Genomic DNA, 19,492 nt, shown 5'->3' on the forward strand with positions numbered 1-19,492 from the left:
TTGAATGGCTGAGTAGTATTCCACGGTACATATATACCACGTCTTCCTGTGCCAGCCATCGGTTGATGGGCACTTGGGTTTTGTCCATGTCTTGGCTGTGGCCCGTAGGGCTGCTGTGAACATGGGGGTGCATGGATCTCTTCAAATGACCGTTTCTCTCCCCTGCCGACGTGTACCCACGATGGGGATTGCTGGATCGTGTGAGAGCTCATATTTCACCTATTTTTTTTTAGTGTGTTGTTTTTATTTATGCATTTGATATTTATCTTTCCATTTACTTACTTACCTATAAGAACTAGTAGCTGTAATTTTGGAAGAAAAGTTGATTAACAATATTGAGTTCGTTTCAGGTGCACAGCAAAGCGGATACTGTTTTCCATGTCTAATGTTGTTTCACATTGCTTTCCATTATAGCTTACTACAGGATACTGAATAGCATCCCCTGTGTTCTACTGGAAATCCTTGTTGCGTATGTCTTTTATATGAAGTACGGTGTATCTGTTCATCGCAGCTCCTAACTTATGTCTCCACCCCTCCCTTTCTCCTCGGGTAACCATCAGTGTGTTTTCTATGCCTGTGAGTCTGTTTCTCTTTGGCACATACGTTCTTTTCTACTATGTTTTAGATTTAGATTGCACGTATCTTTGTGCTTCTCTGTCAGACTTACTTCACTAAGTGTAATATTCTCTAGGACCATCCTCATTGTGGCAAATGGCCATATTTCATTTTCGGAAATGGCTGAGGAATATTCCACAGTACATATATACCACATCTTTTTCCGTCAGCCAACCGTTGATGGGCACATGGGTTTCTCCTCTGTCTTGGCTGTGGCACGTAGTGCTGCTACAAACACGGGGGTGCGTGGATCTCTTCAAACAACGGTTTTTCCCTTTGGCGGATGTGTACCCACGATGGGGATTGCTGGATCATCCGATGGCTCATGTTTCTCCTATTTATTTTGTTCGTTGCTTTTATTTATTTATTTACTTACTTACTTTCAACTAGTGGTACTTGTGGTTTAGGGAGAAGAGTTGATTACCAATATTGAGTTAGCTTCAGGTGTACAGCAAGGGGATACTGTTTTCCATGTTTAATATTCTTTCAGATTGATTTCCAGTATAGGTTAGTGCAGGATATTGAATATCATTCCCTGTGTTATTCTGTAAATCCTTGTTGCTTATCTCCTTGATATGAAGTACTGTGTGTCTGTTCATCGAGCTCCTAATTCATCCCTCCACCCCTCCTTTTTCTCCTCGGGTAACCATCACTGTGTTTCCTAGGTCTGTGAGTCTGTTTCTCTTTGGCACATACATTCATTGGTAGTACTTTTGAGAGTCCACCTATCTTTGTGCTTCTCTGTCGGACCTACTTCACTAAGTGTAATATTCTCTGGGAGCATTCTTGTTGCAGCAAATGGCAATATTTCATTCTTTTTCATTAATGGCTGAGTAATACCGCATAGTACATATATACCACCTCCTCTTGTACTAGCCACCCGTCGATGGGCACTTGGGTTTTCTTGCATGTCTTGGCTAGTGCAAATAGTGCCGCGGTGAACACGGAGGTGCTTGTGCCTTTTTGAACCCTTGTTTCATCGTTTCCGGGTACGTACCCAGGAGTGGGATTGCGGGATCAGACGGGACCTCTCCTTTGGCCTCCTTCAACCTCAACCCCTCCTCCCCCCACCCCCGCCGCTACACACACCTGAGACTGGATGGCTTCTCCCGATGAGAGGTGATGTATGTCTCTGGGGCAGTAGAATGCCCCCACCCCATTCGGACCCCGCCTAGCCCCCGTGGCGCGCTCCGTTTCTCTTGTTCTCCTTCCTGCCTGCCTCCTACCCACCGTCCCCAGTCCCAACCCATTGCTTAGCCTGACCACCTCGCCGCACAGCACACCGGTCTGGGGCGCTCACCCGCCACCCCACCGCGAAGGGGTCCTCTCCCACCATCTTCCTCGGCCCACAGCCCACTCACACACCCCGCCCTTCCCCCCAGCCTGCAGGCTCGGACCCCTCTCCCCGCCACCTTCCCCTTGTATCCCAGGCCCGACTGTCACATGTCCTGCCCGGAAGTCTCACTTCCGCCGGCGCTCCTCAGACCCACTCCTACTCCAGGCCCACCCGCACACACGTGCCGGGCCAGGTGCCGCCATCACCCCCAAGCTTCTGCTGAGCCCCTGCCTGAGTGGCCAGCTGCTCTCCCGGGCCAGGTTTCCGCCAGGCCAACACCTCCCGCTCCTGCCCGGGCTCCAGCCACACACCACAGGCCCTTCCTCGCACCTCCCAGCACGCGGCCCACCGCCGCCCCCTCTCCATGGGGTCGTTCTGCTCCGTTCCCTAACCCGCGTGGGGTGGCCACCGACCACGGCCACAAACACCTTCATCCCACACTGTCAGCCACCCCCAAGGCGCCGGCGCGGGCGTTCAGGAAGCCTGCTGCGGTGGTTCGAAGCACCCGTCTGCCCACCGGTGCTCCTTTCCACGGGGGATCCGGCGCTGTCAGAAGGCACCGCGTGTGACACCGCCGTCGCCGTCGGCGCCGCCGCCGCTGTCGCCGTGGGGAGAAGCAGTGCCGCTGGAGAGTCCAAACACAGGCGGGGCCGTTTGCTCGTGGCCACAGCCTCGGCGGGGAGAGGCGCTGCCCCGGCCACTCGTGTTTGGGGCTGAGGCAAGCGTCCGAAAAGGAAGACGCGGGACGTCGAAGGCCTCGAGTGGGCGCGCGCCAGTGCGGCCAAAAGGTTGGGCCGGGGAGGGAGGGTGGAGGTCGCCTGGCAGGGCCTGGGCTGGAGGTGCAGGGCGCCGGGCGGCTGTTGTCGGGGCGCGGCGCCGAGGCCCCGGAGCACGGGTGGCCTAAAAGTGGGATGTGGACGGTGGGAGGTAGAGAGGAAGAAGAAGGGCTTCCCTGACCGGGAATCGAACCCGGGCCGCGGCGGTGAGAGCGCCGAATCCTAACCACTAGACCACCAGGGAGCGTCCGCCTCTACCCGCTGCTCCTGCTCGACCCATAGCACCCGCTCGGCGCCACCTTGGCGCCAAGACCCGGCCTTTCCAAGTCCAGCCACGCGCCGCCCCTGGCAATCCACGTGGCCTCCCGTCCGTCCTGCTTGCAGCACCCTCACAACACCGCGCGCCTGCTTCTCGCACACACAAGAAGAGCCGCCTGGGCCAGCTAGCTCCCTGCTCCCAGCTCTCCCTCACAGGCCCTCGGCCGGCCGCCCGCAGAGCCCGGCAAAAGGTCAGCCCGCTGCGTTGGCCGGGAATCGAACCCGGGTCAACTGCTTGGAAGGCAGCTATGCTCACCACTATACCACCAACGCTGCACAGCCCGGGCCGCCCCGAGACGCCGGCACCGGGCTCGCCCGAGCGCGCTCTCGTCGCCGCCTCCTCCTGCTCCTCCTCCTCCGACTCCGACTCCTTCTCTGACGACTCCTCCTCCTTCTCCTCCTCCTCCTGCTCCCCTTTCTCTTCCTCGTTCTCCTCCTCCTCCTCAGCCGCAGCCGCCGCTTGGAGCAGCCCTGCCCCGACGCCCCGACGGCCGGCAGCTCTGTGGTGGCACAGGCGCCACCAAGGCCCCCCGGCGCCCCACCCGCGCCGGCCCTACGAAGCTGCCCTAGGACACCCGCCCGACGGCCTCAGGGGGGCGCTCTCGCTGCCTTGCTGCTCCGGGTCCCTGGGCTCCACGCCGCGGCCCGCCCCCGCCCCGGGGGTACGCGTCTTCCAGACCCCGGCTCGCCAGAGCCCTTCTCCACCGGGCGCCTGGGCCAGGCCACTTCCCGCACCGACAGGGGACGCCACTCATCCGCCTCCCACCCGTCCCGGCCGCTGTGCACCTATGCCGCTGTGCATAAGTGCAGCCTTGCGTCGCGACGCAAGGAGCCTCCTGCGACAGCCACTTTGGGCGGGCCGCAATGTCATCGAGAGCTTGTGGGGTCCAGAGGAGGCCCTCGCTCTGCCGTGGCAACTGAGCGCCCGGCGAGGAGGAAGGGCTGAAGGGCTGGAGGCGGTCGACGGTGTGCAGGCTGGGCACGCGCTGGCGTCCAGCGCCTCGCTGGAGGGCGGAGGGCGGAGAAGAAGGGCCCTTGGGAGCCAGGCGGCAGGACAGAGAGCGGCGCCAGCCACCAAAAGAGGGCGTGTTGCCTCCCCGTCGGGGAATCGAACCCCGGTCTCCCGCGTGACAGGCGGGGATACTCACCACTATACTAACGAGGACGGCGGCCACCGCCCCCGCGCCCGGGCCGCTCTCGGGCTGCCTGCCGACGCCTCCCCCTGCCCTCCGGCCCCCTGCCCACCACGGGCGCCCGGCACGTGCCCGACCCGACCCGACCCGACCCAACGCCACACCAACCGCGTCCTCCAAAGCAGCAGCCCCCGACCCCGACGGGGACCCGGCCCCGCGGGCCGCTGAAAACTCCCAGTGCGCGCTGCCTATTGCCTCCAACGCGGGCATCGCGCCGGGAGGAGGGGGCCCTGAGACCGAAAGCAAGGCTGCGAGGAGGGCGTGGGCGCGCGCCTGGCCATGGCCGGCGAGGAGAGGCGCGGGTGGGGGCCGGCGGCAGGGGCTGGCCCGACGCGGCCCGGCTCCGTCCGGGGCCAGGGGTGGGCGAGGGCGCCACCGCGGCGGAGCCAGGCGCGCCGTCTGGCCTTGCTCCCCGTCGGCCGCCGCGCGCCCGCTCCGTCGCTCAGCCACACGGCCGCGCGCCTGGCGCGGAGCACCGCGTCCCGCCAAGGGCACCGGCGTTCGCGTCGCGTCGCGCCGGGTCCCAGCCAGCCGAGCGGCCACGCGCACGCCCAGGCCCGCCGTCAGGATGGCCGAGCGGTCTAAGGCGCTGCGTTCAGGTCGCAGTCTCCCCTGGAGGCGTGGGTTCGAATCCCACTCCTGACAAGCCAGCCTTTTGGCCCGCCCGGCAAACGCACCCGGCCCTGTCTATGGCAGCGCTTTACTGCCTTCCAGTCCGTTCGCGCCTGGCACTCTTGCGGCCTCTCCAAACTCCGGCCCGGACATCCACGCCTCTCAGACGCGGAACCTTCTCAGCCATGGCCGCGGGCCCGGCAGAAACGGCCCGCTAGGAACCCTCCAGCGACGGGCTTTCCGGACAAACGCCCTCCCCGCCACTTGCTACGCCCCCTCCTACCTGCACCCACACCAGGAAACCCTTCAGTCCTTCGCAGCACATCTTTCCTCACCTGCTTGCGGCTGCTGCTGCTGCTGGTCTTCCTGCCTGCCTGCCTGCCTGCCTGCCTGCCTGCCTGCCTTCGTCCCTCCCCCTCCCCCTCCCCCTCCCCCTCCCCCGCTCCACCCCGCCCCCAGCGCCACACGCAGAACGGCCGCGTGTGGAAAGCCCTCCACGTCTCGCCCACCCTCCGACTTCTGCCTGGCGAACAGCGGACTCGTTCTCACAGCCTTTCTTGCACTTCCGCCACCAGCAGCTCTCCCTCTTTCCAACATCCTGTCCTTCCCGCCAGCCCCAACGGCCCGCCTGCCCATTCCATTCCCTCCACGCCGCCGACACCGTGTTGCCGGCCTGTGGTGCGGGCCTTCGGCGCTTTTTCGCCTTGGGACCCTGGCCGGACCACACCTGCCTGCCTGCCTGCCTGCCTGCCTGCCTGCCTGCCGGGCCGCGTGCAGCCCAGCCTCCTGCTGGCCAGCCCACAGGGGGCCCTCCCTGCACGGGGCCTGGCGCAGGAGTCGCTCCCGGGAACGGTGCTCAGGTGAGTAGTGAGCGGAAGCCCTGGATGCCCTGTCACCCACCACAGACGTCCGGCCCCCAGCACGAGCCACCCACCTCGGCGCCACAGTGCAAGTCCGTCGGGGAAGCCGCTGCTCCGGCCGGACCCAACCACACCCTGGCGCGCTCCGTCCGTCACCGGGCTGTCCGCGAACAAGCAGGCCGTCTGCCAAAGGGCTTCTCCTCACAACCAACGCAGCAGAGCGGGACCCCGCGGGAGGTGGGGGTGGGGCAGAGCGCAGAGGCGAGGCTCAGACACCTTTGGTCTTTTGGCCTGAGCGCCGTTCGGCGACGGCGACGGCGGCGGCAGCGGAGGTGCCCGGTGTCCATCTCCCTCGCTCGCGGTCCCTGCACAGCCCCGAGCTCCGATCCCTGCCCCCGCCCGCCCTCGCACGCCCCGCACCAGCAAGAAAGCCAGCCGCCAGAGGGACTGTGCGTCGGGGCCGGGCGGCGGCTGAGAGGAACGTCGGTGCTCAGCCGCAGCTTCGGGCGCGGGCCAGGCCGCTTCGGCTCCTGGCTTCCTCTGGCCACACCGACAGTCTCGCGGCGGCCGCGGACAGCAGAGAAAGCTCAGGACGGGCCGAGCCCGCCTGCGTCCCTCCGTCCCTCGGTGCTTCCGACCGCCTCGCGCCCTGGGGTCGCCAGCGTGCCCGGAGCCTCTCATTCAGGTGGCCCGTCGGTCTCCTGCTCAAATGGAGCACGTGCCCACGGGGCGAGCAGTGACCAGGGTCCGGCGGTTGGCGGCGAGCGCCGCTGGGGCAGCGTTGGGCGCCGCTGGGACAGCGGCGGGCGCCGGCGGCCATAGGTGCATGGGTGGTTCAGTGGTAGAATTCTCGCCTGCCACGCGGGAGGCCCGGGTTCGATTCCCGGCCCATGCAGCCGCAGCGCCCCCTTTTGGTTCCCGCAGCCCCAAAGCGGAGCTGGGCTTCCCCGCTGCCACACTCAAGGCACCGGTCCTGCAACGGCTCGCTCACCACCGCACCTTCCGGCCCCTGTCCTTCCCACGCCGACGCCCCCACCCCACACACACCCGGGAGCCAGGCCTCCAGGACCCGACACCTTGCGGGCTCAGCCACTCTTGCGCCCAGACCCCTTCCTTGGCCTTCTTCCCTTCCTCACCCCGACCCCGCTTGTGTCACGCTTTTCACTGGAAGGAGCACCCCACACTGGCACCCGCACGGCCCAACCTCTTCACCTTTCGCCTCGTGTCCAAGCTCTCTGCCTCACTCTGCCCCCACTCCGAAAATCATACTATGTTTGCACGACCAGGAGCAAGGAAGTTGCCACCTCTGCGAGTGATACATCCCATTTTCCTGGAGAGTCCCCAAAGCGTTCACGTGCACGAGGAGTTCCAAAGAAGTCCACACTGTCATCGCAGACTGCCCTCTAGATTCACGTTTGGACCCTCAACAGAAATACGTTTCCAACACCGGCCCGCTCCTCCACCGCTACTGCCCCCACCACCATCGGCACGACAAACACCACCCCGTCCCCTGAACCTCTGCTCCCACCAACAGCATCAGCCCTCGGGACAGCACCGCCAGCACCACCGCCTCAGCCTCCAGCCTACTGCCACAAACACCACCCTCCTACCTCCAATCTCCCCACTTTTCCCCCGATCCTTTCCACATCCTACGTTGTCAAGGATCCTGCCCTTGCCTCTGTCCCGTTGCCCTCCTTTGTTCCCCCTTCGTCGTCTTCTCCTTTTCGTAGCAGCGTGGTTGGTTTACAACAGCGTGTTACTTTCAGGTGTACAGCAAAGTGATTCCGTTATATGTCCTTTTCCGGCTTATTTTCCATTCATTATACGTTATCACGACATGTGAATACAGTTCCCTGCGCTGTACAGTAAATCCTTGTTGCTTATGTGCTTTATGTATAGTATTTCCTCTCTGTTAATCGCAGCTCCGGATTTTTCCCCGCCCTACGCTTTCCCCTTGGCTAACGAACAGTGTCTTTTCTATGTCTGTGAGTCTGTTTCTCTTTGGCACATACATTCGTTTGTAGTACGGTTTACGTGCCACATGTCGTTGTGCTTCTCTGCCTGACTCACGTCGCTAAGTGTAATATACTTTGGTCCCTCCTTATTGGTGCACTATCTCACTCTTTTGAATGGCTGAGTAGTATTCCACGGTACATATATACCACGTCTTCCTGTGCCAGCCATCGGTTGATGGGCACTTGGGTTTTGTCCATGTCTTGGCTGTGGCCCGTAGGGCTGCTGTGAACATGGGGGTGCATGGATCTCTTCAAATGACCGTTTCTCTCCCCTGCCGACGTGTACCCACGATGGGGATTGCTGGATCGTGTGAGAGCTCATATTTCACCTATTTTTTTTTAGTGTGTTGTTTTTATTTATGCATTTGATATTTATCTTTCCATTTACTTACTTACCTATAAGAACTAGTAGCTGTAATTTTGGAAGAAAAGTTGATTAACAATATTGAGTTCGTTTCAGGTGCACAGCAAAGCGGATACTGTTTTCCATGTCTAATGTTGTTTCACATTGCTTTCCATTATAGCTTACTACAGGATACTGAATAGCATCCCCTGTGTTCTACTGGAAATCCTTGTTGCGTATGTCTTTTATATGAAGTACGGTGTATCTGTTCATCGCAGCTCCTAACTTATGTCTCCACCCCTCCCTTTCTCCTCGGGTAACCATCAGTGTGTTTTCTATGCCTGTGAGTCTGTTTCTCTTTGGCACATACGTTCTTTTCTACTATGTTTTAGATTTAGATTGCACGTATCTTTGTGCTTCTCTGTCAGACTTACTTCACTAAGTGTAATATTCTCTAGGACCATCCTCATTGTGGCAAATGGCCATATTTCATTTTCGGAAATGGCTGAGGAATATTCCACAGTACATATATACCACATCTTTTTCCGTCAGCCAACCGTTGATGGGCACATGGGTTTCTCCTCTGTCTTGGCTGTGGCACGTAGTGCTGCTACAAACACGGGGGTGCGTGGATCTCTTCAAACAACGGTTTTTCCCTTTGGCGGATGTGTACCCACGATGGGGATTGCTGGATCATCCGATGGCTCATGTTTCTCCTATTTATTTTGTTCGTTGCTTTTATTTATTTATTTACTTACTTACTTTCAACTAGTGGTACTTGTGGTTTAGGGAGAAGAGTTGATTACCAATATTGAGTTAGCTTCAGGTGTACAGCAAGGGGATACTGTTTTCCATGTTTAATATTCTTTCAGATTGATTTCCAGTATAGGTTAGTGCAGGATATTGAATATCATTCCCTGTGTTATTCTGTAAATCCTTGTTGCTTATCTCCTTGATATGAAGTACTGTGTGTCTGTTCATCGAGCTCCTAATTCATCCCTCCACCCCTCCTTTTTCTCCTCGGGTAACCATCACTGTGTTTCCTAGGTCTGTGAGTCTGTTTCTCTTTGGCACATACATTCATTGGTAGTACTTTTGAGAGTCCACCTATCTTTTGCTTCTCTGTCGGACCTACTTCACTAAGTGTAATATTCTCTGGGAGCATTCTTGTTGCAGCAAATGGCAATATTTCATTCTTTTTCATTAATGGCTGAGTAATACCGCATAGTACACATATACCACCTCCTCTTGTACTAGCCACCCGTCGATGGGCACTTGGGTTTTCTTGCATGTCTTGGCTAGTGCAAATAGTGCCGCGGTGAACACGGAGGTGCTTGTGCCTTTTTGAACCCTTGTTTCATCGTTTCCGGGTACGTACCCAGGAGTGGGATTGCGGGATCAGACGGGACCTCTCCTTTGGCCTCCTTCAACCTCAACCCCTCCTCCCCCCACCCCCGCCGCTACACACACCTGAGACTGGATGGCTTCTCCCGATGAGAGGTGATGTATGTCTCTGGGGCAGTAGAATGCCCCCACCCCATTCGGACCCCGCCTAGCCCCCGTGGCGCGCTCCGTTTCTCTTGTTCTCCTTCCTGCCTGCCTCCTACCCACCGTCCCCAGTCCCAACCCATTGCTTAGCCTGACCACCTCGCCGCACAGCACACCGGTCTGGGGCGCTCACCCGCCACCCCACCGCGAAGGGGTCCTCTCCCACCATCTTCCTCGGCCCACAGCCCACTCACACACCCCGCCCTTCCCCCCAGCCTGCAGGCTCGGACCCCTCTCCCCGCCACCTTCCCCTTGTATCCCAGGCCCGACTGTCACATGTCCTGCCCGGAAGTCTCACTTCCGCCGGCGCTCCTCAGACCCACTCCTACTCCAGGCCCACCCGCACACACGTGCCGGGCCAGGTGCCGCCATCACCCCCAAGCTTCTGCTGAGCCCCTGCCTGAGTGGCCAGCTGCTCTCCCGGGCCAGGTTTCCGCCAGGCCAACACCTCCCGCTCCTGCCCGGGCTCCAGCCACACACCACAGGCCCTTCCTCGCACCTCCCAGCACGCGGCCCACCGCCGCCCCCTCTCCATGGGGTCGTTCTGCTCCGTTCCCTAACCCGCGTGGGGTGGCCACCGACCACGGCCACAAACACCTTCATCCCACACTGTCAGCCACCCCCAAGGCGCCGGCGCGGGCGTTCAGGAAGCCTGCTGCGGTGGTTCGAAGCACCCGTCTGCCCACCGGTGCTCCTTTCCACGGGGGATCCGGCGCTGTCAGAAGGCACCGCGTGTGACACCGCCGTCGCCGTCGGCGCCGCCGCCGCTGTCGCCGTGGGGAGAAGCAGTGCCGCTGGAGAGTCCAAACACAGGCGGGGCCGTTTGCTCGTGGCCACAGCCTCGGCGGGGAGAGGCGCTGCCCCGGCCACTCGTGTTTGGGGCTGAGGCAAGCGTCCGAAAAGGAAGACGCGGGACGTCGAAGGCCTCGAGTGGGCGCGCGCCAGTGCGGCCAAAAGGTTGGGCCGGGGAGGGAGGGTGGAGGTCGCCTGGCAGGGCCTGGGCTGGAGGTGCAGGGCGCCGGGCGGCTGTTGTCGGGGCGCGGCGCCGAGGCCCCGGAGCACGGGTGGCCTAAAAGTGGGATGTGGACGGTGGGAGGTAGAGAGGAAGAAGAAGGGCTTCCCTGACCGGGAATCGAACCCGGGCCGCGGCGGTGAGAGCGCCGAATCCTAACCACTAGACCACCAGGGAGCGTCCGCCTCTACCCGCTGCTCCTGCTCGACCCATAGCACCCGCTCGGCGCCACCTTGGCGCCAAGACCCGGCCTTTCCAAGTCCAGCCACGCGCCGCCCCTGGCAATCCACGTGGCCTCCCGTCCGTCCTGCTTGCAGCACCCTCACAACACCGCGCGCCTGCTTCTCGCACACACAAGAAGAGCCGCCTGGGCCAGCTAGCTCCCTGCTCCCAGCTCTCCCTCACAGGCCCTCGGCCGGCCGCCCGCAGAGCCCGGCAAAAGGTCAGCCCGCTGCGTTGGCCGGGAATCGAACCCGGGTCAACTGCTTGGAAGGCAGCTATGCTCACCACTATACCACCAACGCTGCACAGCCCGGGCCGCCCCGAGACGCCGGCACCGGGCTCGCCCGAGCGCGCTCTCGTCGCCGCCTCCTCCTGCTCCTCCTCCTCCTCCTCCGACTCCTTCTCTGACGACTCCTCCTCCTTCTCCTCCTCCTCCTGCTCCCCTTTCTCTTCCTCGTTCTCCTCCTCCTCCTCAGCCGCAGCCGCCGCTTGGAGCAGCCCTGCCCCGACGCCCCGACGGCCGGCAGCTCTGTGGTGGCACAGGCGCCACCAAGGCCCCCCGGCGCCCCACCCGCGCCGGCCCTACGAAGCTGCCCTAGGACACCCGCCCGACGGCCTCAGGGGGGCGCTCTCGCTGCCTTGCTGCTCCGGGTCCCTGGGCTCCACGCCGCGGCCCGCCCCCGCCCCGGGGGTACGCGTCTTCCAGACCCCGGCTCGCCAGAGCCCTTCTCCACCGGGCGCCTGGGCCAGGCCACTTCCCGCACCGACAGGGGACGCCACTCATCCGCCTCCCACCCGTCCCGGCCGCTGTGCACCTATGCCGCTGTGCATAAGTGCAGCCTTGCGTCGCGACGCAAGGAGCCTCCTGCGACAGCCACTTTGGGCGGGCCGCAATGTCATCGAGAGCTTGTGGGGTCCAGAGGAGGCCCTCGCTCTGCCGTGGCAACTGAGCGCCCGGCGAGGAGGAAGGGCTGAAGGGCTGGAGGCGGTCGACGGTGTGCAGGCTGGGCACGCGCTGGCGTCCAGCGCCTCGCTGGAGGGCGGAGGGCGGAGAAGAAGGGCCCTTGGGAGCCAGGCGGCAGGACAGAGAGCGGCGCCAGCCACCAAAAGAGGGCGTGTTGCCTCCCCGTCGGGGAATCGAACCCCGGTCTCCCGCGTGACAGGCGGGGATACTCACCACTATACTAACGAGGACGGCGGCCACCGCCCCCGCGCCCGGGCCGCTCTCGGGCTGCCTGCCGACGCCTCCCCCTGCCCTCCGGCCCCCTGCCCACCACGGGCGCCCGGCACGTGCCCGACCCGACCCGACCCGACCCAACGCCACACCAACCGCGTCCTCCAAAGCAGCAGCCCCCGACCCCGACGGGGACCCGGCCCCGCGGGCCGCTGAAAACTCCCAGTGCGCGCTGCCTATTGCCTCCAACGCGGGCATCGCGCCGGGAGGAGGGGGCCCTGAGACCGAAAGCAAGGCTGCGAGGAGGGCGTGGGCGCGCGCCTGGCCATGGCCGGCGAGGAGAGGCGCGGGTGGGGGCCGGCGGCAGGGGCTGGCCCGACGCGGCCCGGCTCCGTCCGGGGCCAGGGGTGGGCGAGGGCGCCACCGCGGCGGAGCCAGGCGCGCCGTCTGGCCTTGCTCCCCGTCGGCCGCCGCGCGCCCGCTCCGTCGCTCAGCCACACGGCCGCGCGCCTGGCGCGGAGCACCGCGTCCCGCCAAGGGCACCGGCGTTCGCGTCGCGTCGCGCCGGGTCCCAGCCAGCCGAGCGGCCACGCGCACGCCCAGGCCCGCCGTCAGGATGGCCGAGCGGTCTAAGGCGCTGCGTTCAGGTCGCAGTCTCCCCTGGAGGCGTGGGTTCGAATCCCACTCCTGACAAGCCAGCCTTTTGGCCCGCCCGGCAAACGCACCCGGCCCTGTCTATGGCAGCGCTTTACTGCCTTCCAGTCCGTTCGCGCCTGGCACTCTTGCGGCCTCTCCAAACTCCGGCCCGGACATCCACGCCTCTCAGACGCGGAACCTTCTCAGCCATGGCCGCGGGCCCGGCAGAAACGGCCCGCTAGGAACCCTCCAGCGACGGGCTTTCCGGACAAACGCCCTCCCCGCCACTTGCTACGCCCCCTCCTACCTGCACCCACACCAGGAAACCCTTCAGTCCTTCGCAGCACATCTTTCCTCACCTGCTTGCGGCTGCTGCTGCTGCTGGTCTTCCTGCCTGCCTGCCTGCCTGCCTGCCTGCCTGCCTGCCTTCGTCCCTCCCCCTCCCCCTCCCCCTCCCCCGCTCCACCCCGCCCCCAGCGCCACACGCAGAACGGCCGCGTGTGGAAAGCCCTCCACGTCTCGCCCACCCTCCGACTTCTGCCTGGCGAACAGCGGACTCGTTCTCACAGCCTTTCTTGCACTTCCGCCACCAGCAGCTCTCCCTCTTTCCAACATCCTGTCCTTCCCGCCAGCCCCAACGGCCCGCCTGCCCATTCCATTCCCTCCACGCCGCCGACACCGTGTTGCCGGCCTGTGGTGCGGGCCTTCGGCGCTTTTTCGCCTTGGGACCCTGGCCGGACCACACCTGCCTGCCTGCCTGCCTGCCTGCCTGCCTGCCTGCCGGGCCGCGTGCAGCCCAGCCTCCTGCTGGCCAGCCCACAGGGGGCCCTCCCTGCACGGGGCCTGGCGCAGGAGTCGCTCCCGGGAACGGTGCTCAGGTGAGTAGTGAGCGGAAGCCCTGGATGCCCTGTCACCCACCACAGACGTCCGGCCCCCAGCACGAGCCACCCACCTCGGCGCCACAGTGCAAGTCCGTCGGGGAAGCCGCTGCTCCGGCCGGACCCAACCACACCCTGGCGCGCTCCGTCCGTCACCGGGCTGTCCGCGAACAAGCAGGCCGTCTGCCAAAGGGCTTCTCCTCACAACCAACGCAGCAGAGCGGGACCCCGCGGGAGGTGGGGGTGGGGCAGAGCGCAGAGGCGAGGCTCAGACACCTTTGGTCTTTTGGCCTGAGCGCCGTTCGGCGACGGCGACGGCGGCGGCAGCGGAGGTGCCCGGTGTCCATCTCCCTCGCTCGCGGTCCCTGCACAGCCCCGAGCTCCGATCCCTGCCCCCGCCCGCCCTCGCACGCCCCGCACCAGCAAGAAAGCCAGCCGCCAGAGGGACTGTGCGTCGGGGCCGGGCGGCGGCTGAGAGGAACGTCGGTGCTCAGCCGCAGCTTCGGGCGCGGGCCAGGCCGCTTCGGCTCCTGGCTTCCTCTGGCCACACCGACAGTCTCGCGGCGGCCGCGGACAGCAGAGAAAGCTCAGGACGGGCCGAGCCCGCCTGCGTCCCTCCGTCCCTCGGTGCTTCCGACCGCCTCGCGCCCTGGGGTCGCCAGCGTGCCCGGAGCCTCTCATTCAGGTGGCCCGTCGGTCTCCTGCTCAAATGGAGCACGTGCCCACGGGGCGAGCAGTGACCAGGGTCCGGCGGTTGGCGGCGAGCGCCGCTGGGGCAGCGTTGGGCGCCGCTGGGACAGCGGCGGGCGCCGGCGGCCATAGGTGCATGGGTGGTTCAGTGGTAGAATTCTCGCCTGCCACGCGGGAGGCCCGGGTTCGATTCCCGGCCCATGCAGCCGCAGCGCCCCCTTTTGGTTCCCGCAGCCCCAAAGCGGAGCTGGGCTTCCCCGCTGCCACACCCAAGGCACCGGTCCTGCAACGGCTCGCTCACCACCGCACCTTCCGGCCCCTGTCCTTCCCACGCCGACGCCCCCACCCCACACACACCCGGGAGCCAGGCCTCCAGGACCCGACACCTTGCGGGCTCAGCCACTCTTGCGCCCAGACCCCTTCCTTGGCCTTCTTCCCTTCCTCACCCCGACCCCGCTTGTGTCACGCTTTTCACTGGAAGGAGCACCCCACACTGGCACCCGCACGGCCCAACCTCTTCACCTTTCGCCTCGTGTCCAAGCTCTCTGCCTCACTCTGCCCCCACTCCGAAAATCATACTATGTTTGCACGACCAGGAGCAAGGAAGTTGCCACCTCTGCGAGTGATACATCCCATTTTCCTGGAGAGTCCCCAAAGCGTTCACGTGCACGAGGAGTTCCAAAGAAGTCCACACTGTCATCGCAGACTGCCCTCTAGATTCACGTTTGGACCCTCAACAGAAATACGTTTCCAACACCGGCCCGCTCCTCCACCGCTACTGCCCCCACCACCATCGGCACGACAAACACCACCCCGTCCCCTGAACCTCTGCTCCCACCAACAGCATCAGCCCTCGGGACAGCACCGCCAGCACCACCGCCTCAGCCTCCAGCCTACTGCCACAAACACCACCCTCCTACCTCCAATCTCCCCACTTTTCCCCCGATCCTTTCCACATCCTACGTTGTCAAGGATCCTGCCCTTGCCTCTGTCCCGTTGCCCTCCTTTGTTCCCCCTTCGTCGTCTTCTCCTTTTCGTAGCAGCGTGGTTGGTTTACAACAGCGTGTTACTTTCAGGTGTACAGCAAAGTGATTCCGTTATATGTCCTTTTCCGGCTTATTTTCCATTCATTATACGTTATCACGACATGTGAATACAGTTCCCTGCGCTGTACAGTAAATCCTTGTTGCTTATGTGCTTTATGTATAGTATTTCCTCTCTGTTAATCGCAGCTCCGGATTTTTCCCCGCCCTACGCTTTCCCCTTGGCTAACGAACAGTGTCTTTTCTATGTCTGTGAGTCTGTTTCTCTTTGGCACATACATTCGTTTGTAGTACGGTTTACGTGCCACATGTCGTTGTGCTTCTCTGCCTGACTCACGTCGCTAAGTGTAATATACTTTGGTCCCTCCTTATTGGTGCACTATCTCACTCTTTTGAATGGCTGAGTAGTATTCCACGGTACATATATACCACGTCTTCCTGTGCCAGCCATCGGTTGATGGGCACTTGGGTTTTGTCCATGTCTTGGCTGTGGCCCGTAGGGCTGCTGTGAACATGGGGGTGCATGGATCTCTTCAAATGACCGTTTCTCTCCCCTGCCGACGTGTACCCACGATGGGGATTGCTGGATCGTGTGAGAGCTCATATTTCACCTATTTTTTTTTAGTGTGTTGTTTTTATTTATGCATTTGATATTTATCTTTCCATTTACTTACTTACCTATAAGAACTAGTAGCTGTAATTTTGGAAGAAAAGTTGATTAACAATATTGAGTTCGTTTCAGGTGCACAGCAAAGCGGATACTGTTTTCCATGTCTAATGTTGTTTCACATTGCTTTCCATTATAGCTTACTACAGGATACTGAATAGCATCCCCTGTGTTCTACTGGAAATCCTTGTTGCGTATGTCTTTTATATGAAGTACGGTGTATCTGTTCATCGCAGCTCCTAACTTATGTCTCCACCCCTCCCTTTCTCCTCGGGTAACCATCAGTGTGTTTTCTATGCCTGTGAGTCTGTTTCTCTTTGGCACATACGTTCTTTTCTACTATGTTTTAGATTTAGATTGCACGTATCTTTGTGCTTCTCTGTCAGACTTACTTCACTAAGTGTAATATTCTCTAGGACCATCCTCATTGTGGCAAATGGCCATATTTCATTTTCGGAAATGGCTGAGGAATATTCCACAGTACATATATACCACATCTTTTTCCGTCAGCCAACCGTTGATGGGCACATGGGTTTCTCCTCTGTCTTGGCTGTGGCACGTAGTGCTGCTACAAACACGGGGGTGCGTGGATCTCTTCAAACAACGGTTTTTCCCTTTGGCGGATGTGTACCCACGATGGGGATTGCTGGATCATCCGATGGCTCATGTTTCTCCTATTTATTTTGTTCGTTGCTTTTATTTATTTATTTACTTACTTACTTTCAACTAGTGGTACTTGTGGTTTAGGGAGAAGAGTTGATTACCAATATTGAGTTAGCTTCAGGTGTACAGCAAGGGGATACTGTTTTCCATGTTTAATATTCTTTCAGATTGATTTCCAGTATAGGTTAGTGCAGGATATTGAATATCATTCCCTGTGTTATTCTGTAAATCCTTGTTGCTTATCTCCTTGATATGAAGTACTGTGTGTCTGTTCATCGAGCTCCTAATTCATCCCTCCACCCCTCCTTTTTCTCCTCGGGTAACCATCACTGTGTTTCCTAGGTCTGTGAGTCTGTTTCTCTTTGGCACATACATTCATTGGTAGTACTTTTGAGAGTCCACCTATCTTTGTGCTTCTCTGTCGGACCTACTTCACTAAGTGTAATATTCTCTGGGAGCATTCTTGTTGCAGCAAATGGCAATATTTCATTCTTTTTCATTAATGGCTGAGTAATACCGCATAGTACATATATACCACCTCCTCTTGTACTAGCCACCCGTCGATGGGCACTTGGGTTTTCTTGCATGTCTTGGCTAGTGCAAATAGTGCCGCGGTGAACACGGAGGTGCTTGTGCCTTTTTGAACCCTTGTTTCATCGTTTCCGGGTACGTACCCAGGAGTGGGATTGCGGGATCAGACGGGACCTCTCCTTTGGCCTCCTTCAACCTCAACCCCTCCTCCCCCCACCCCCGCCGCTACACACACCTGAGACTGGATGGCTTCTCCCGATGAGAGGTGATGTATGTCTCTGGGGCAGTAGAATGCCCCCACCCCATTCGGACCCCGCCTAGCCCCCGTGGCGCGCTCCGTTTCTCTTGTTCTCCTTCCTGCCTGCCTCCTACCCACCGTCCCCAGTCCCAACCCATTGCTTAGCCTGACCACCTCGCCGCACAGCACACCGGTCTGGGGCGCTCACCCGCCACCCCACCGCGAAGGGGTCCTCTCCCACCATCTTCCTCGGCCCACAGCCCACTCACACACCCCGCCCTTCCCCCCAGCCTGCAGGCTCGGACCCCTCTCCCCGCCACCTTCCCCTTGTATCCCAGGCCCGACTGTCACATGTCCTGCCCGGAAGTCTCACTTCCGCCGGCGCTCCTCAGACCCACTCCTACTCCAGGCCCACCCGCACACACGTGCCGGGCCAGGTGCCGCCATCACCCCCAAGCTTCTGCTGAGCCCCTGCCTGAGTGGCCAGCTGCTCTCCCGGGCCAGGTTTCCGCCAGGCCAACACCTCCCGCTCCTGCCCGGGCTCCAGCCACACACCACAGGCCCTTCCTCGCACCTCCCAGCACGCGGCCCACCGCCGCCCCCTCTCCATGGGGTCGTTCTGCTCCGTTCCCTAACCCGCGTGGGGTGGCCACCGACCACGGCCACAAACACCTTCATCCCACACTGTCAGCCACCCCCAAGGCGCCGGCGCGGGCGTTCAGGAAGCCTGCTGCGGTGGTTCGAAGCACCCGTCTGCCCACCGGTGCTCCTTTCCACGGGGGATCCGGCGCTGTCAGAAGGCACCGCGTGTGACACCGCCGTCGCCGTCGGCGCCGCCGCCGCTGTCGCCGTGGGGAGAAGCAGTGCCGCTGGAGAGTCCAAACACAGGCGGGGCCGTTTGCTCGTGGCCACAGCCTCGGCGGGGAGAGGCGCTGCCCCGGCCACTCGTGTTTGGGGCTGAGGCAAGCGTCCGAAAAGGAAGACGCGGGACGTCGAAGGCCTCGAGTGGGCGCGCGCCAGTGCGGCCAAAAGGTTGGGCCGGGGAGGGAGGGTGGAGGTCGCCTGGCAGGGCCTGGGCTGGAGGTGCAGGGCGCCGGGCGGCTGTTGTCGGGGCGCGGCGCCGAGGCCCCGGAGCACGGGTGGCCTAAAAGTGGGATGTGGACGGTGGGAGGTAGAGAGGAAGAAGAAGGGCTTCCCTGACCGGGAATCGAACCCGGGCCGCGGCGGTGAGAGCGCCGAATCCTAACCACTAGACCACCAGGGAGCGTCCGCCTCTACCCGCTGCTCCTGCTCGACCCATAGCACCCGCTCGGCGCCACCTTGGCGCCAAGACCCGGCCTTTCCAAGTCCAGCCACGCGCCGCCCCTGGCAATCCACGTGGCCTCCCGTCCGTCCTGCTTGCAGCACCCTCACAACACCGCGCGCCTGCTTCTCGCACACACAAGAAGAGCCGCCTGGGCCAGCTAGCTCCCTGCTCCCAGCTCTCCCTCACAGGCCCTCGGCCGGCCGCCCGCAGAGCCCGGCAAAAGGTCAGCCCGCTGCGTTGGCCGGGAATCGAACCCGGGTCAACTGCTTGGAAGGCAGCTATGCTCACCACTATACCACCAACGCTGCACAGCCCGGGCCGCCCCGAGACGCCGGCACCGGGCTCGCCCGAGCGCGCTCTCGTCGCCGCCTCCTCCTGCTCCTCCTCCTCCGACTCCGACTCCTTCTCTGACGACTCCTCCTCCTTCTCCTCCTCCTCCTGCTCCCCTTTCTCTTCCTCGTTCTCCTCCTCCTCCTCAGCCGCAGCCGCCGCTTGGAGCAGCCCTGCCCCGACGCCCCGACGGCCGGCAGCTCTGTGGTGGCACAGGCGCCACCAAGGCCCCCCGGCGCCCCACCCGCGCCGGCCCTACGAAGCTGCCCTAGGACACCCGCCCGACGGCCTCAGGGGGGCGCTCTCGCTGCCTTGCTGCTCCGGGTCCCTGGGCTCCACGCCGCGGCCCGCCCCCGCCCCGGGGGTACGCGTCTTCCAGACCCCGGCTCGCCAGAGCCCTTCTCCACCGGGCGCCTGGGCCAGGCCACTTCCCGCACCGACAGGGGACGCCACTCATCCGCCTCCCACCCGTCCCGGCCGCTGTGC

At 62.0% G+C, this 19,492-nt stretch overlaps 12 non-coding genes across 12 annotated transcripts; 4 read left to right on the forward strand and 8 right to left on the reverse strand.

Moving 5' to 3' along the window:
• Nucleotides 1–2,899: 2,899 nt before the first annotated feature.
• On the reverse strand, nucleotides 2,900–2,971 carry TRNAE-CUC (transfer RNA glutamic acid (anticodon CUC)). Its single transcript has one exon. It is a non-coding gene; the product is annotated as a tRNA-Glu (tRNA).
• Nucleotides 2,972–3,246: 275 nt separating this feature from the next.
• Nucleotides 3,247–3,318, reverse strand: TRNAG-UCC (transfer RNA glycine (anticodon UCC)). The gene has a single exon. It is a non-coding gene; the product is annotated as a tRNA-Gly (tRNA).
• An 820-nt stretch (nucleotides 3,319–4,138) lies between these two features.
• Nucleotides 4,139–4,210, reverse strand: TRNAD-GUC (transfer RNA aspartic acid (anticodon GUC)). The gene has a single exon. It is a non-coding gene; the product is annotated as a tRNA-Asp (tRNA).
• A 590-nt stretch (nucleotides 4,211–4,800) lies between these two features.
• On the forward strand, nucleotides 4,801–4,883 carry TRNAL-CAG (transfer RNA leucine (anticodon CAG)). Its single transcript has one exon. It is a non-coding gene; the product is annotated as a tRNA-Leu (tRNA).
• Nucleotides 4,884–6,534: 1,651 nt separating this feature from the next.
• On the forward strand, nucleotides 6,535–6,605 carry TRNAG-GCC (transfer RNA glycine (anticodon GCC)). Its single transcript has one exon. It is a non-coding gene; the product is annotated as a tRNA-Gly (tRNA).
• Nucleotides 6,606–10,733: 4,128 nt separating this feature from the next.
• TRNAE-CUC (transfer RNA glutamic acid (anticodon CUC)) lies at nucleotides 10,734–10,805 on the reverse strand. The gene has a single exon. It is a non-coding gene; the product is annotated as a tRNA-Glu (tRNA).
• Nucleotides 10,806–11,080: 275 nt separating this feature from the next.
• On the reverse strand, nucleotides 11,081–11,152 carry TRNAG-UCC (transfer RNA glycine (anticodon UCC)). The gene has a single exon. It is a non-coding gene; the product is annotated as a tRNA-Gly (tRNA).
• An 820-nt stretch (nucleotides 11,153–11,972) lies between these two features.
• TRNAD-GUC (transfer RNA aspartic acid (anticodon GUC)) lies at nucleotides 11,973–12,044 on the reverse strand. Its single transcript has one exon. It is a non-coding gene; the product is annotated as a tRNA-Asp (tRNA).
• A 590-nt stretch (nucleotides 12,045–12,634) lies between these two features.
• TRNAL-CAG (transfer RNA leucine (anticodon CAG)) lies at nucleotides 12,635–12,717 on the forward strand. Its single transcript has one exon. It is a non-coding gene; the product is annotated as a tRNA-Leu (tRNA).
• A 1,645-nt stretch (nucleotides 12,718–14,362) lies between these two features.
• Nucleotides 14,363–14,433, forward strand: TRNAG-GCC (transfer RNA glycine (anticodon GCC)). The gene has a single exon. It is a non-coding gene; the product is annotated as a tRNA-Gly (tRNA).
• Nucleotides 14,434–18,562: 4,129 nt separating this feature from the next.
• TRNAE-CUC (transfer RNA glutamic acid (anticodon CUC)) lies at nucleotides 18,563–18,634 on the reverse strand. Its single transcript has one exon. It is a non-coding gene; the product is annotated as a tRNA-Glu (tRNA).
• A 275-nt stretch (nucleotides 18,635–18,909) lies between these two features.
• Nucleotides 18,910–18,981, reverse strand: TRNAG-UCC (transfer RNA glycine (anticodon UCC)). Its single transcript has one exon. It is a non-coding gene; the product is annotated as a tRNA-Gly (tRNA).
• Between the last annotated feature and the right edge of the window lie 511 nt (nucleotides 18,982–19,492).

Source organism: Mesoplodon densirostris, chromosome 2, assembly GCF_025265405.1.
Source record: "Mesoplodon densirostris isolate mMesDen1 chromosome 2, mMesDen1 primary haplotype, whole genome shotgun sequence".
Taxonomy (NCBI): domain Eukaryota; kingdom Metazoa; phylum Chordata; class Mammalia; order Artiodactyla; family Ziphiidae; genus Mesoplodon; species Mesoplodon densirostris.